The 14,759-nt window shown below is 39.8% G+C and overlaps 1 protein-coding gene across 4 annotated transcripts in view; it reads right to left on the bottom strand.

Annotated features, from left to right (window-relative positions):
• Nucleotides 1-11,552: 11,552 nt before the first annotated feature.
• AOPEP (aminopeptidase O (putative)) overlaps nt 11,553-14,759 on the bottom strand; it is a 185,159-nt gene continuing 181,952 nt past the window's right edge. For all 4 annotated transcript variants that reach the window (XM_036403072.2, XM_036403070.2, XM_036403073.2 and 1 more), the window contains one exon: nt 11,553-12,356. The gene's annotated coding sequence lies outside the window, so the exon portion shown is untranslated. The remainder of the gene's footprint in view (nt 12,357-14,759) is intronic.

The raw sequence follows: 14,759 nt of genomic DNA, 5'->3' as shown, positions 1-14,759 counted from the left end.
TATTTTTAAATGAAAATTCAGAAAGAAATAAGTAGCAATTTTTCTGTTGTTAATAAGGCACATATATCTAAAAAGTAAAATCAAGCAACCCAGTTTTCTGTTTCCTGAATACCATAACTGAAAAGCATGGGATTAAACTAAATTGTTTTTTGGTCACAAACCCAGAGGTATTCATCTAGTGGAAACAGATGTGGAATGCTCTGTTTAGAATGATAAATAATCTAAAATTTTAACTAAAAGGAAGAAAGATTTTTTTTGTTTGTGTGGTTTTTTGGGGTTTTTTTGGTTTTTTTTTGGTTTAATGTCTAATCTGGTTGTTGGATGTGAGGCTCTTTGGTTGTGTTTTCTACATATTGTGCCTATATGTAATTTTAACTATGTAGAAGAAAGATAAGCAAAGAACTGCAATATCTAATTCTTGCAGATTAATTAGGTGAATGTTGAGGGTATAATATTTAGATGTGTATGGCATTTTTTGGACAGGTATTTTTAAGTATCTTTTCTTTGTCAGTATTTTTATTTATCCATTGACAAAATGCATGAAAATTCTTCTAACTTCATTTAACAAAATTTTTATGCTGATAAATAAGGATAAATAGAATTAAACAGGAAGGAAGTGTACAATGAAGGCAGTAAAAGCCCAGAATTAGTAGTGAATTGATACATTCTTGTTTTCTTGTGTTTGGCTTCCAAAGAAAAACTGAATGATTTAAATACTAAGGAGGGTTTGCTAGTTTCAGGAGGCTCTAAGGAAGAAACCTAATTGATACTGTCTGTAACTTAAAAAAATATACATCTGTACTGGCATTCTTTTAGCTCTTTTTCGTGTAGTGATTATAAATTGTTGGTGTTTCTTTTTCCTTACTCTTTCACTATGCTTGAATTATGATCTAACTTTGATATAAGCTGTGATTTTGTGGGATGCTGAAGCTAACTTTTGTTAGTTTGCCAGTGGAAAGCTACAGAGCAGTTTGGTAAATCTGAGTAATGGAAGATTTCTCATATGGTGGCTTCTGCATTATCCATCCAATGTGCATAATTTCCTCTGTAATTGCTGCTTTCTGGAAAGGTTCTTTGGGGCCTTCAAGGCTGTACTTCTTTGCTGAACCAGCCAACAAGTCCTGAAGTCAGACTTCAAGAAGATTGTTCCCTTGCGTTCTATCTGCAGCACACACCCTGGTGGTGTTCAGTACATAGAGAACTTCTCAAAACTGTTCTGCTTCAAGGTATTTTTTGAATAAGAATACAGACAGTAAATTTAACTTCTTTGTTGATTATGCTCCTTTCCAGTCTAAGACTGCTAGGTTAGAGCTTTTTGGATTCTGCAAGCTTTGCAGCATGGTGCTGGTTAGTTTCTGTGGATTTTCTTCAGGCAGAAAAAGAGGTCATTTCTGTGGCTTTTATTTAATCAAGATCTCAGTACAGTGCCTATACAAAGCAGAGTGTATTTTATTTTATCATGTGTTGTCAGATACTGCAATTTAGCTGACCAACAGTAACATTTATTGTGTTACTGCTAGAATTTTTGATTAAGTTTCTGTACTGTCAGCATTGTAAGTGTCAAGAGATGTTAATAGACACAGTGAGTTAATATTTGTTTCAGTGAGCTGAAAACTGTGATATATGTGTGGCTTGGCAGGGATATAATTAAAAAAATTCTGAAGCATTAGCATTATAGAAGTATAGGATAAAATATCTAGCACAAATTACTTGCAGTTGCTAAACAAAATACAACAAAATAAACAAAATTAAATCAGATTTACACCGTTTCATTGCTGTGTTATCTAATGTCAGAATAAAGTACCTAATGTTCTGTGTGAATGAGTAATGTCATACTCATTAAAACACAGTTTTCTACTAGACCCAAGTTTGAAAAGTCAAAACCTGGAATGTTACAGGAGGAGTCCTCCACGAGCACACAGAGCACATGTGTTTGAATTTTTTATGCTTTCCTGATAGTCTGCAATGGCTTTCCTAAGCAACCAGCATGTTACGTTGGGCAACACCAGTAGTCAAGCCACTGTAGCTGAATGCTCCTGGTGCTGGAGGCATCCCTCTAGTACTTCATTCATTGCAGTGCTCAGATGGGGGCTGCTTAAATCCACTTCTCTGGCAAGTTTTCTTTACTTGTGATAGAAATTTTTCTAAAAGGCTTGCCTCGATTTAAAAAATATGTTCATGGTAGACATTCCATTTGCTGCCCTAGTAGAGAGAAGCTTATTCTGGGAATTTGTTGTTAGGTGGTCTGTTCACTAGTGAATGCCAAGGAGGCGTTTCCCTTGCTTGCACTGGCCATCTTCCTTTAACCAGCTGTCTGGCTGCTGGGAAGGAATAAACCTCACAAGATCCTTCTGATGGCTTGAGTGTGCTCCCTGTTGTCTGAGCTGCCAGGAGCCAGCTAGGGATAAGCATTGGACTGCTGTCAGCCACTGAAACAAAAATTTGAAATGTCAGCTGGCTCTAGCTGAGTTGTAGTGATGTAGTCCATAGGCAAGAGTGGTGCTTTAGTTTGCATTCTATATTCTTGCACGTGTGTGAAGGGAGGGAGTGACAAAAAAGATAAAACCCAACGTGTTTGAAACTCAGCTGTAGAAATTTAGCTGTGATTTTTATATTCAATACTGACAGAATTAGGAAGCAACAGTTCCATACATGACATTCCATTAACCTGCATATCAACAAATAGCAGAAAAAAATCCAGCAGTGGTGTCTTTAATAGGTCTGTATATTTAACTAACTATTATTGACTTTAACTATATTCACTATATATTTAACTATATATCTCTTACTGCTTTAAAAGCCTCTTTCATTACTCTTCTGTACTATGTCAGATGATGGACTCATATAATAAAAACGTAGACCCTCAGAAACAATGACCCTCTCTTTTCTATCCTTTTCAATAAAAATATTTGTTAGTCCCATGAACTTTTGCAGACACATAAATGCCATGTTGAAGAGATTGTGCTTTTACATATTCTTAATTAACATTGTGAATTGCACTGTTAAGATGTCTCGTGTATGTGCCAGTTAGCCTGCATGTACAATTCACTCCTTAACATTTTATTTCTTAGCTTGTGAGTTTATTTTGAGGCTTCCAAAACAGGTTCATGCAATATGTCATTTGCCTGCTACTGTTAAAAGTTTACTTAATATTTCACATATGAGAAAGCAGCTTCTGTTTGTTTTTGACTAATGATGCCATAACTTCTACTATGTATAGGTTTTCTGAAAACAGGACTTCAGCTTTTTTATTCCCAACTGAGTTGTAATGGTAGCTGATGATACAAATTTCCTATCTGTACCACTGTTCCCTGTAGAGACTACCAGTAACTGCTTAAGTGCTTTTAATCTCATGACTGTGCTGCCCTTCCATGTCAGCTTCAGATGTCTGCGAATAGAGAGAGAAAAGCCAGTATCAGATTCCATGGAAGAGGAGAAAAGTATAGAAATATGACACAGGATTAATTTATAAGATGGAAATCAGTGATACATTTTTATGAACTCTGGCACTTTTTGAATTTCTAGTTGGGAGGACCAATAGCAGCATCTTTTCTGGAAACATAAGAAAAGTACCAGTGATTTTTCCACAGACCTGTAAATTTCTCCAAGTTCATTGCAAACCCCACTATTATGTTTCAGCTTTCTTTTCTTGTGTGTTTCCTTCTTTGCTGAGGTACAGATGGCCAGTGCTGAGCAGTTTGCTGCACAGCACACTTTTCAGGCCAGACCCAGTTGCTGTAGCTGCTGTCTCTGACTGGCTTGCCCTAGGCCAGTGGATACTGAGCAAATGTCAAGCCCATACCTTGGAATTAAGCAATAACATCTGTTTAGGAAAGATAATTTCATTGGGATTTAAAGTCTTCAGATGACAGCTGTTGACTGTTTTTCATTGTGGCTCTTCTGATCTTGATTTCACGAGTTCTTTTGCTTGTTGTATTGGCAGAGCCAAGCTCCCACATGCGCCTACTCTTTAGGCAGAAGCATTGCTTTTTTTCTTCTTCTCTTTTTTTCTGGCCAGGATCCAAGATGAATATACAAATGGTAGATCCAGTCTCTTTATTTTTCTTTTTGTTATTTATATTCTTAAAATGTAATACCCTAAACCTAAGTAAACATCATAGAACAAAGTTTAAGAACTTGCATATAAAATCAAGTATGGGCTGAATATCTGTTTTTCTGCTGAGATCCTTCCCTCACAGACTTGTGTCTAACCACCAGGAATCTGTAGGTCAGTTGTTCCCTGCCCTGATTTATTCAGATTTGGCAAACTTGTTGTAGAAGAATGAAAGAACAGAATTTGGTATCCATGCTGTCCCCCCTCTGCTTCAGAAATCATGCATTTGAACAGCCCAGCTGGTACACTACTTAAATGGTTAACAGGGCCTTGGGACAGTTCCTCAAAATGCATTGTAGAGTCTGGCAATCTACGCGCATTTAAAGAAAGGATAAGAAGAACTGCCTTGTGTCATCCTGCTGTGGTGCCATTTTCGTAGTTTTCCTATCAATTCAGTTTTCTTTCGTGAATCTGAAAGTCAGTTTAGCTCATGATTTTTCTGACATTCAGGGAGTAAGCAGGAGGAAGAACCATTCAGAAGGTTCTTCTGCACTGGATCCTTACCACCTCTAAAGTTTAAACAAAAAGCACAGTCTTTAATAGCTGTATTTCAAAACAAAGTGAGGAATAATTTTTGGTTTTTGCATGTTATAAACCTGTGGTTTTGATGCTGAATGCCCTTGATGCAAAAAAACTGCCACACCAGCTTTTAGCATTGACCTTCATTCTGTGATGTAGAACTTTTCTCAGCATCACATCTGCCCTTCAGCTGATGCTGGCATTACTTCATACTGGTAACAGCGAATCAACTAGCTTAAGAAATAAGTAAGAGTGGTCTTTCTGTTTACTTAGTCTGGATGCTTTCTAGTTTCCATTCCTTTCTTCCAGCTATCAAGTGAATTTACATTCCTGTGATTTAATTGAAGAAAGGCAAGTGCTGCTGGGGAGAAGGTGGGTGCAGAAACTGTAAAATGTCAATAGGTGTGCTCTTCTTGTATAAAACTGACAGTCTTTTATTTATCTGACTCTTCATCTGTGTAAAGAAGTGTGCTGGTTTAGGCTTAGGTAGAGTTAATTTCCTTTTCAAAGGCTGATGTGGGGCTGAGTTTTAGATTTTTGTTAAACACAGAATTGATAATAAAAGAGCTGGTTTTGCTATTGCTGAGCAGGGCTTTCACAGAACCAAGGCCTTTTCTGATTTTCACAGAGCCATGCTGAGGAGGCAGTTGGGGGTACATGGGAGATTGGGACAGAACACAGCCAGGACAGGTGACCCAAACTTACCAAAGGGATATTCCAGACCATACGACATCATGCTCAGGATATAAATTGGGGGAAGGTGGAGGAATGGAGAACATTTGAAGTGGCAATGTTTGTCTTCCCAAGTCACTGTTATGTGTGATGGGGCCCTGCTTTCTTGGAGATGTCTGGACACCTGCCTGTCCATGGGAAGCGGTGAAATAATTCCTTGTTTTGCTTTGCTTGTCTGTGTGGCTTTTGCTTTCCCTATTAAATTGTCTTTATCTCAACCTATGAGTTTTCTCACATTTACCCTTCCAGTTCTCTCCCTGATCCTGCTGGTGGAGGGGGGTAAGCAAACATCTGCATGGGGGTTAAACCATGACAAGAAAAAAAATGTTCTGCATTTATGTCATATAATTGCTTTTTTTTTAATACTCAAGCAAACAGGAACAATGTTTTCCCTCAGCTAAAACTGGGAGCTTATTAAAAAGCTTTCATAAATAGACAAAAGCAACAAGAGATTATAATGCAAACAGGGCATGATGGGCAGTTCCAGCACAAGTGGTGGGAATTACAAAATCTTGGCGTTGGTTTTGCAGGGTGATATTGCCATGTTACTGATGGGAACAAAGATGGCTGTAGGTACAGGTAGCCTGTGTGTAGGGAAAGGGTGGCTGGAGGTGCATGTGAAAGGTGGAATGAGGGAGAAAGGGTAGTGTGGTTCCCTATATTATGGAGCACAATAAAAGTTAAGTACTTTTCAGGTGTAAAACTGAATAAATCAGAACGAAACTTTAATTGGCAATTAAAATAGGTGAGTTTCAGGCACACCAAGGAACAGATGCAGACTGGAGTAAGATGGTTGCTGAGATAATGTAATTTTTAGTTCTATTGTACTTGCAAGAGTTGACTGTAAGAAGGTACAGCTTTAGAGCAAATAACTTTTACTACCAAAAATAAAAATAAGTATGGGACAAAGTTATGTGAAGAAACAGCTTGAGGTTAAAAAAATTAAAAAAAAAAAAAAGTTTTTTCTGTGTGGTAGATGATGAGCACTGTCATCCTTTCAGGATTAGAGATGAAGTGAATCACATTATGGTGCCAAGCACCAGCTTCTCAAACTAGCCTGTTTAGATCCAGTCATGATGACTGGGGATGATGCCAGTGGCAAAGCAGCCAACACTGGCCCATGAATAAAATGTCTCAGATGGAGCTTCAGCAGAGGGCTCCAGTGCTGAGACAGCAGTCCCAGCAAGCCCAGAGGAAAAGCCTGGATGTGGTCAGAAATAGTTTTCAGAGATGGCTGAAGTGAGCTACATTAACTAAAGGGTACAGCAACGTCCAGCTGCTGCCCAGGGCCATGTGAGAAGACAGCAGAGCAGTCATCTCTGCAATGGGGCAAGATGAGCAAAACCAGGGTTTCACAGGTTGTACTGTGGGCACTGCCACTGTGCTAATAATTTCTGATGTGTAAATGATCATGTAAAAGCAAATTTTTACAGAACTGCAATTTCTGCATGCTTTCAGGTAACAGAGCAAATGCCTGTTGTTCTTCTGGAAAACAGGTATATTTTAGTATTATAAAATATTAATTTTGTGCAGAGAATATGCACTTATCTCAAATTACAGCAAACGGACAAATGCAGTTAGTCTCCTAAGGACTGTGCAAATGTCTCAATTTCTTTAAGCACTGCCATATTTCACTGACCTAAAATGTCAGCTTGGCAGCAGGTAAGATTTTAAAATAAATTTTCCAGTATACTGTGTCCACGGAAACAAAGGAACATAGCCATCAGTGTATATGTTCACTTCATATTTTGTTTATGTGCCTAAACTCAGTATACTTGTGAAATTCGAGGTGAGTCAACTCCTCTGTTTGGTTGCTTCCTTGTCCTTTCTTGCATTTTTTTTTCTTCTGACTAGTCTGGGCATCAACAATTGAGGTCAGAAAGAGAAATGCACTTAGGTGTCTGTTGAAATCTTTGACTGTTATAGAAGACATCAGACATGACTCATGAATACTGGGAACTGTAGCACAAAGGTAGATATTTTGTAGCTTTAAAAAACTACAAGATACATTATTAAAAGAACCATAAGATGTATCAATTTTTTTTTTTTTTAGATATTAAGGATTGGTGGTGTGGAATAGGGTTTTTAGTGAATTAGAGGATGGTTTTGTGCTCAGTATGTGGGTGTATTTCAAATGTTGCTCTTATCTGAGTACATTATTATGTGAATGTTTTTTTCAAAGTAAAATACCATTAACTTACTGGTAAAAATTTGAATGGCCTCAGATATTTCATGTACTGCTAGTCACTCTTAAATCACGTGTAGTGAAAGTGAGACCTGCTGCAGCACTCATGTGTCTGAGCTGGCACTTGCCTGCAGTACGGGGGCCTGGAAGGCGTGGATTTTCCAGACATTTACAGTCCAGTTTCTGCATGGAAAGGATCAACCCCAAACTAATAGAGCCTTTGGAACAAAATGGCTCATGGTAACTCAGCTGCTTGCTGATTCTTACAGAAGCACCATGGTTTCCTCCCATGTACCTCTGTATGCAAAGCAGCCTACAAACACCTGAGATTTTCTGTAGTACAAATACCAGTTCTCAAAACTTTCATCAGCTGTGGAGATGAACTGACTGGCTGCAGTGCTCTGCACGATACATTTTAATGCTCCATATAACGTTTTTATTTGTTTTGGTAGCATCCTTCTTCATAGTGCTTTTTATATGTCAGAAATCCTTAGGCTCTTTATGCCAACTTGTTTCCTCAAGCTGCCCACTTGCTGCATTTCCAGTCCGACCTTTGTTTCCAGACCATTTTCCTTCGCTATTTTGTGTGAGGCATGGGCAATAGGGTACAGCTAATTCCCTTCTAAAGGAGAAGTCACAGAAACAGCAGCAGCTGCAAACACCTCCCAGCAAAGCTGCAGACAGAAAACAGCTGCCAGCAAAATGGTGTGTTTTGCTCTGTGCTTGCAACAGAAAGTGTATTGCAGGGAATGAATGCATTCCCACTGAGGGGCTGAGGGACTTGCAGGGCCACCCCCTTGTCATGGTCTGCCTTTTCTCTGAAAAAGCAACACAGTAAGCAGCATGATGGTGATCCTTGCCTAACTATATGGATACAGATTTAATTTTTCATCTGAGATTCGTTTTCAGAGCTGAAAGATACATCCAGAAAAGAAACACTGAGATCCTAACTAGATGCTGGACTGATGAAGTAAGTGGGAGATAGTCCAGCACTGGGATTTCAATGCTCTTCAGAATAACATTAACACTGTGTTCGGAAAGGACTGAATTAGGGATGGGAGGGGAAAAAACTCCTACAAAATGCTGTATTTTATGCAGAGTGGGCAGCCTATGAAACAAGTAAATGAAACCTAAGGGCAAAGGCATACCTATATAGATGCCTGTGTTGTCATAGCCACATACAATCATACAATACACTGAAATGGAAGTGACCCACAAGGACCACTGAGTCCATCTCCTAGATTAAAGCATTGTTTGAAAAGACATTGCTTCCTGTAATGGTTTATTCAGAGGAAGTTTGGAAATAGATTTCTTTGTTGTTTACTTCTATTTGCTACAATTAGATTCTGCAACTTCCTTCTGTTGGGAACTCAATATAAGAACACCCACCTGAAAGAAAACCATAACGTTGGTGGTTTGCTGTTTTTTTTTTCCTGTTAGGCTTTTGATAGTAGGGTCTATTAAAAACTTATATGTGCAGGACTTACTGCTCCGGCTGGATCCCTACAAATCTATGGGGCCTGATAGGATTAATCCAAGTATCCTTCCAGAGCTGGCTGATGTAATGATAAAATGTCTCTTTTGAGTGGTCTTAGGAATCCAGAAGTCCCAGATGACTATAAGCTGACAAATCATTGTCCCAGTTTTCAGGAAGGGCAAGGAGGACCCAGGAAACGACAGGCCTGTCAGTCTCACTCCAGTGCCTGGTAAAGTTATGAAGAAGTTTATTCCAGGGGTACTGGAAAACACCTGAAAGACAACGCAGTTACCAGTCACAGCCAGCACAGCTCATGAGAGGGAAGTCCTGCTTATCAACCTGGTTTCCTTTCATGACTAGGTAACCCACCCAGCTGACCAAGGGAAGCCAGTAAAGTTTTTGATACTGTCTCTCACAGGATCCTTCTGGACCTAATGTGCAGCCCACAGCTGGATAAACACATCATGGGGTGGGTGAGCAGCTGGGTCACGGGTCAGGCACAAAGGGTTACAGTGAATGGGGTGACATCAGACTGGGGACCTGTCACTACTGGGGTTCCACAGGGCCCCATCCTCAGCCCTCTGCTCTTCAATATCTTCATAAATGACCTGGACACGGAACTGGAAGGGATACTGAGCAAGTTTGCAGATGATACAAAAATGGGAGGAGCTGCTGACTCCCTCCAGGGCAGGGAGAGGCCCTGCAGAGAGACGTCCACAAATTGGGGGTCTGGGCAATCACCAGCCATATGAAGCTCAACAGGGGAAAGTGCTGGAATCTGCATCTGGGATGGGGCAACCCTGGATGTATGCACAGACTGGGAATGAGGTGCTGTAAGCAGTGCCATGGGAAGGGACCTGGGGGTCCTGGCAAGTTGAACATGGGTCAGCAGTGCCCTGGCAGCCAGGAGGGCCAAACCTGTCCTGGGGGGCATCAGGCACAGCATCACAGCTGGGCAAGGGAGGGGATTGTCCTGCTCTGCTCTGAGCTGGGGCAGCCTCACCTCAAGTGCTGGGGGCTGGTTTGCTGTACAAGGAGCAGCTGAGGGCACTTGGTGTGTTCAGCCCAGAGGAGACTGAGGACAGACCTCACTGCAGGTACAACTTCCTCATGAGGGGAAGGGGAGGAGAAGGCACTGATCTCTCCTCCATGGTGACCAGTGACAGCACCTGAGGGAATGGCCTGAAGTTGTTTCAGGGGAGGTTTAAGTTGGATATTAGAAAAAGGTTCTTCCCCCAGAGGGTGTTTGGGCACTGGAACAGGATCCTCAGGGAGGTGGTCACAGCCTGACAGAGTTCAAGAAGCATTTGGACAATGCTCTCAGGCACACGGTGTGACCTTTGGGGCTGGTGCTGTGCAGGGCCAGGAGCTGAATTCAATAATTTTTGTGGGTCCCTTCCAACTCATTCTGTGATTCTGTAAATAATTATATGGTTCCCTTCCAATGCTTTTTGCATGATTCAGAAGGATTTTAAACTAAGGGTAATGTTTATATCATGTTAGTGACCCTACTAAACAATACATACATGAGTCTCCTATGCTCTCTGATGAGTTATGGTAACCATAACTGTTCAATGCCACCTTCAGCTTTCTTCTTAATCTGGAGCCTCACTCTATATCACAATGCTTGGATTAGCAACAAAAGGCCCCATAAGCACTGATGAAGGGCCAGGACTGCCACCTCTTTGTCATCTTTTTGGTTTTTTGGTGTTTCCATTTTATCTTCTGTTGCCTTTCTCAGTTTCTAATACGCATGATGGGTCATGATGTTGTAGTGCGGGGAAATGTTCAAGTTAATGCTGCTGAAGCCGACTGTAAGAGCTGTAGCAAACAAAACTACTGCTGTGTTCAATATTAAAAAAAAAGGCAAGTAGGTTGTTTTGAAAGAAGAAATACTTGGTGCTATTTTAAAAATGTGTAGTATCTTATTTGCCCTGTAGCTTTAACAGTACTGGCTATGAAGAGGCCTACAATGTTCTTAATTTCCGCATATTTTGTGCAAGAGTCTTATCCAGCTCTGCATTTTTTCCTTACACAACAAAAAAGGCAAAAAGCAAGCTGGTTTCTTTTGCTGGCCTTCGCAGAAAAACCTGTGAAATGAAGTGTAACTCTGTTATGAATGGATCCTGTAATAACTACGTCTGTGAGAGTCACTACATTAGAAGTCATTGTGGTGTCTCAGTGCCTTCTTGGACAATTTCCTAACTCTTGCTGCATTTGAAAGAACTTGCTGAGTGTCCCTTAATTCAGGTTTTGACACTATGCCTGCAAAGGGGGAGGTTAGAAAATGTGGTGACGTGAAAAGGAACTGTACTCTTTGTACTGAAGACAATGTTGAGGCAGGCTTTTACTTTAGATTCTAAGAACTTTTAAAAAGTACCCCATTTATTTTTTCTCATTAACATCCCTTAAGTAATGAGTTCCAGGTTCTTTCCTCCTGTTGCAAAAGAAGGAATGAAGTAATTCTTCTTCCCATGTTTTTAAAATAATGTTGAACCACAGTGCAATGGAAAGACTATTTATACTTGCAAAAAAAATTTTTTTATAATTTTATTATTATCAAAGAGGATTTGATATAAAACAATAGAGTACAAGAGAAATAGGTTCACAGATTTTTGTGGTTTAAATTCTTACTCTCTGAAAGGAACAATTAAGATGTCTTCTAAAAATGTAGAGATTCATTGATCAGGAAAGGATACACTTGAGATATCATTGCAAAATAAATATCACAAGGGTATGAAAGACACTTTCAGAAAATGGGAGGTCTGACACTTCTAGTAAAATTTAACCTAAACGTGACAGAGAGAGCATGATGATCTTTGTTTTCTCTTCAGTCCCATTGCATCACCAGGATGATGGCAGGTAACTTTCCACAGTTTATTTCTGCTTCTATCTAATCTTACGAGCCCCACCCCAGCCCCTGCTGATTTCACACTGAGGTTTTATAAATATGACATAGAAGTTACAAACAAAATTTTAAGTACACAATACAGTTCCATCCATTTTCAGAATGCCCAAATTAATACAGTTGTTCAAATCAAGAATCTTTGGCATCTGCAAACCAGAATGATTGTATTACCAAAGCACAAGGATAAATCCCAAAATTCTTGTATCAAAGAATTACCTAGAGCCAGAGTAACACGTGTGTGTGTAGTTTTCCTGTGTTCTCAGTTACAGTGGACCTCTAGAAATACAGAAAGGTAAATATTTCTGTCAGCTGATTGTTTTAGCAGTCACATAATCCTTCCTTTGATGTCCTGGGTCAATGAAATCCTAGTACCATCGGGGTTTAGCAGAAGATCTATTAAAAGAGTTGTCTGTGATCTTTCCTGCAACGGAAACAGCGTTTAAAGTTATTACTCTGTCACAACGAAGGAATATCTCTGCATTCTTGATTGCCCCAGCTTTCCAAATTGAGTTATATTTTAGGTTACCAGTAGAGTCTAACTGTAGCTACAGAGTTAACAATGATCTCTTTAGTTTCCTAAAGCTACCACAACAAGGTCTGGAGAAGACAGGATCCACGATGGAAGCACTAACTCTCTTGGTTATTACCAGGTTTCTCTGAAAATAATGTTGGAGGCAAGTTACCAGAGCAATACTGTGTGATGTGCTACATATCCACATACCTTCTCATCTTTAGCCAACAGTCCTCTTAAACAGTACTGAGGTAGCTTTTCCACCTTAGGCCATTTAGTGTCTAACATCAGGACATAAGGTGTACTGATTCATTTTTGAGAGAGAACAGCAACAACATTTCTCAAAGGCTCTTAGAAAAGGTACATCTTGTTTTTTGCTCTAGGGCTCGACTCCTGTTCCTGCTGAACTGAGCCAGTGTGTAAAATCAGAACTGATATCAGCTCAGTAGGCACCGGAGGACGGGTCCATCAACAGCCTGGAACAACAGCAGCAGCTGTAAGTTGTTTCCGACTGGAGCTGCCACCATTTCCTGCAAACAACACACAGTGCTAAGCTACAACTTAGCTCACAGAGGATCATGACAGTATCCATTAAAGAGAAAACAAAATCTTTATTGACAATTTCAGGTTAAAAGTCACAAACGTTATTTCCTCTGACCTTTAGGAAAGCATGGTAACCAAATTACTGTAGGCAATGCCTTACATTTGCAATCAGACTGAGAACTTAAGGAGCATTGTTTATTCTCAACTAAAACTAAGTCTTTAGTCCTTCCCAGGTTGCCTCTGCCTCTTACTCTCCATACACTGAGCCTCGGACACATGCATTCATCACAAATCTGCCCGTTCAGCAGCAAAGGATCTCAGCCAGCAAACGCTCCCTGCCCTGCAGAGAGTCTCCTCTCCCTTCTCTTCAGGTGCAGAACTTAGCCACTGTGAACAAAGAGGAAAACAATCACTGTTCACCAATCAGCTAAGCTCTGCACCTCACCAGAGAGATCTTGGTCTCAGCAGAGATAGTTTTCGGAGGAGGTTCTTCCATGATGCTCTGCTGCTTTCCTCTGTTTTTGGTGGGTTTGGGGGCTTGTTTCTCTCTCCCTCTCTCTCTATTTTTTTTTTTTTTTTTTGTTTGTGTATGTGTGGTTTTTGTTTGTTTTTTTGATAGATGGAGAGGATTCCACGCTGTGCACCCATCAGACTGTTAATGGTGAGTTTCATGCTAGCAGCTGTGGTCATGGCTGCGTGGTAATCCCTGGCAATGTGATTTTAATCTTAAGTCACAAATCATCATGCCAGGAACCCAAACAGCCATAACATTAAAAGAAAGCTATGCAGTTACACAGAATATTGTACTCAATACCTTTAGGTTTTCTGTAATAGCTAACCATGCACTTCCAATCTGTCTGTAAAGTCAAAGGGGTAATTCTAGACTATTGCTAACACCTGCATACCATGTAATTTTCCTGTGGTAGATACTTACCATCAGAAACTTGTAGAAATTTTGATTTTATTGTTTCTGGCCTTCAGACACTTGAAGACACCTACCAGATTAAGATTAAGAACTGTTGAACGTAACTCAAATTCCTATGAGTCCCTGATAATTGGGGGTACACGAAAGAGTCTCTCAAGCTCTCTTTTAAAAGGTATCTCTCCTACCCCACCACTGATATCCTGCCACTCTACAGTCTGATCCACCTTTCCCAAAAAGTTTTCTTGGCAGGCACAGTTCTTGTCTATACAGAAGAACAACATGGCTTTTCATAATCACACTTGCTTTCATAGTATCTGTCATTGGTTATATTTCATATAAACATAGCAAAAAAACCACTACAAAATCAAGCGGAACTCACAGTTCTAGTACTGCTAGAACAGAAGAAAATTAAGATTTTTGCTTGGTATCAATTAGGTGACAATGTTTTTTTGCTAAATTAGAAGCCTGAATTTTGATACCACAAATGAGCTGTAAAGTTTGTGAACAACCACAGCAATCAATCTGTCGGATGAGTTATATGTTTAACCAAAAATGCTGTACTCTAAGAAACTTTCATACAAATCTTAATGGGTTATACATTAAACATGCATGTGCAGACACTGTAAGGCTACCTCCAACTGCTCAGACAGAGAATTGGAAAGTATCTTTGCAAATTTATAGCCTATGGCAATCATCATTCCATAAATATTTTTGCAATTCTGCTTTTTCTGGTGATTCCTCTCCTTTAATTTCATAAACAAGCTAGCTTCTTCCTGTTAAGGCTACTTTTCTTACCTCATAATCAATCTTCAAAACCTCCATACCCTTAACACAAAAAAAATGAA

This window comes from Molothrus ater, chromosome Z (genome assembly GCF_012460135.2).
Source record: "Molothrus ater isolate BHLD 08-10-18 breed brown headed cowbird chromosome Z, BPBGC_Mater_1.1, whole genome shotgun sequence".
In the NCBI taxonomy this organism is placed as follows: domain Eukaryota; kingdom Metazoa; phylum Chordata; class Aves; order Passeriformes; family Icteridae; genus Molothrus; species Molothrus ater.
This window is presented reverse-complemented; position numbering and strand designations above follow the sequence as displayed.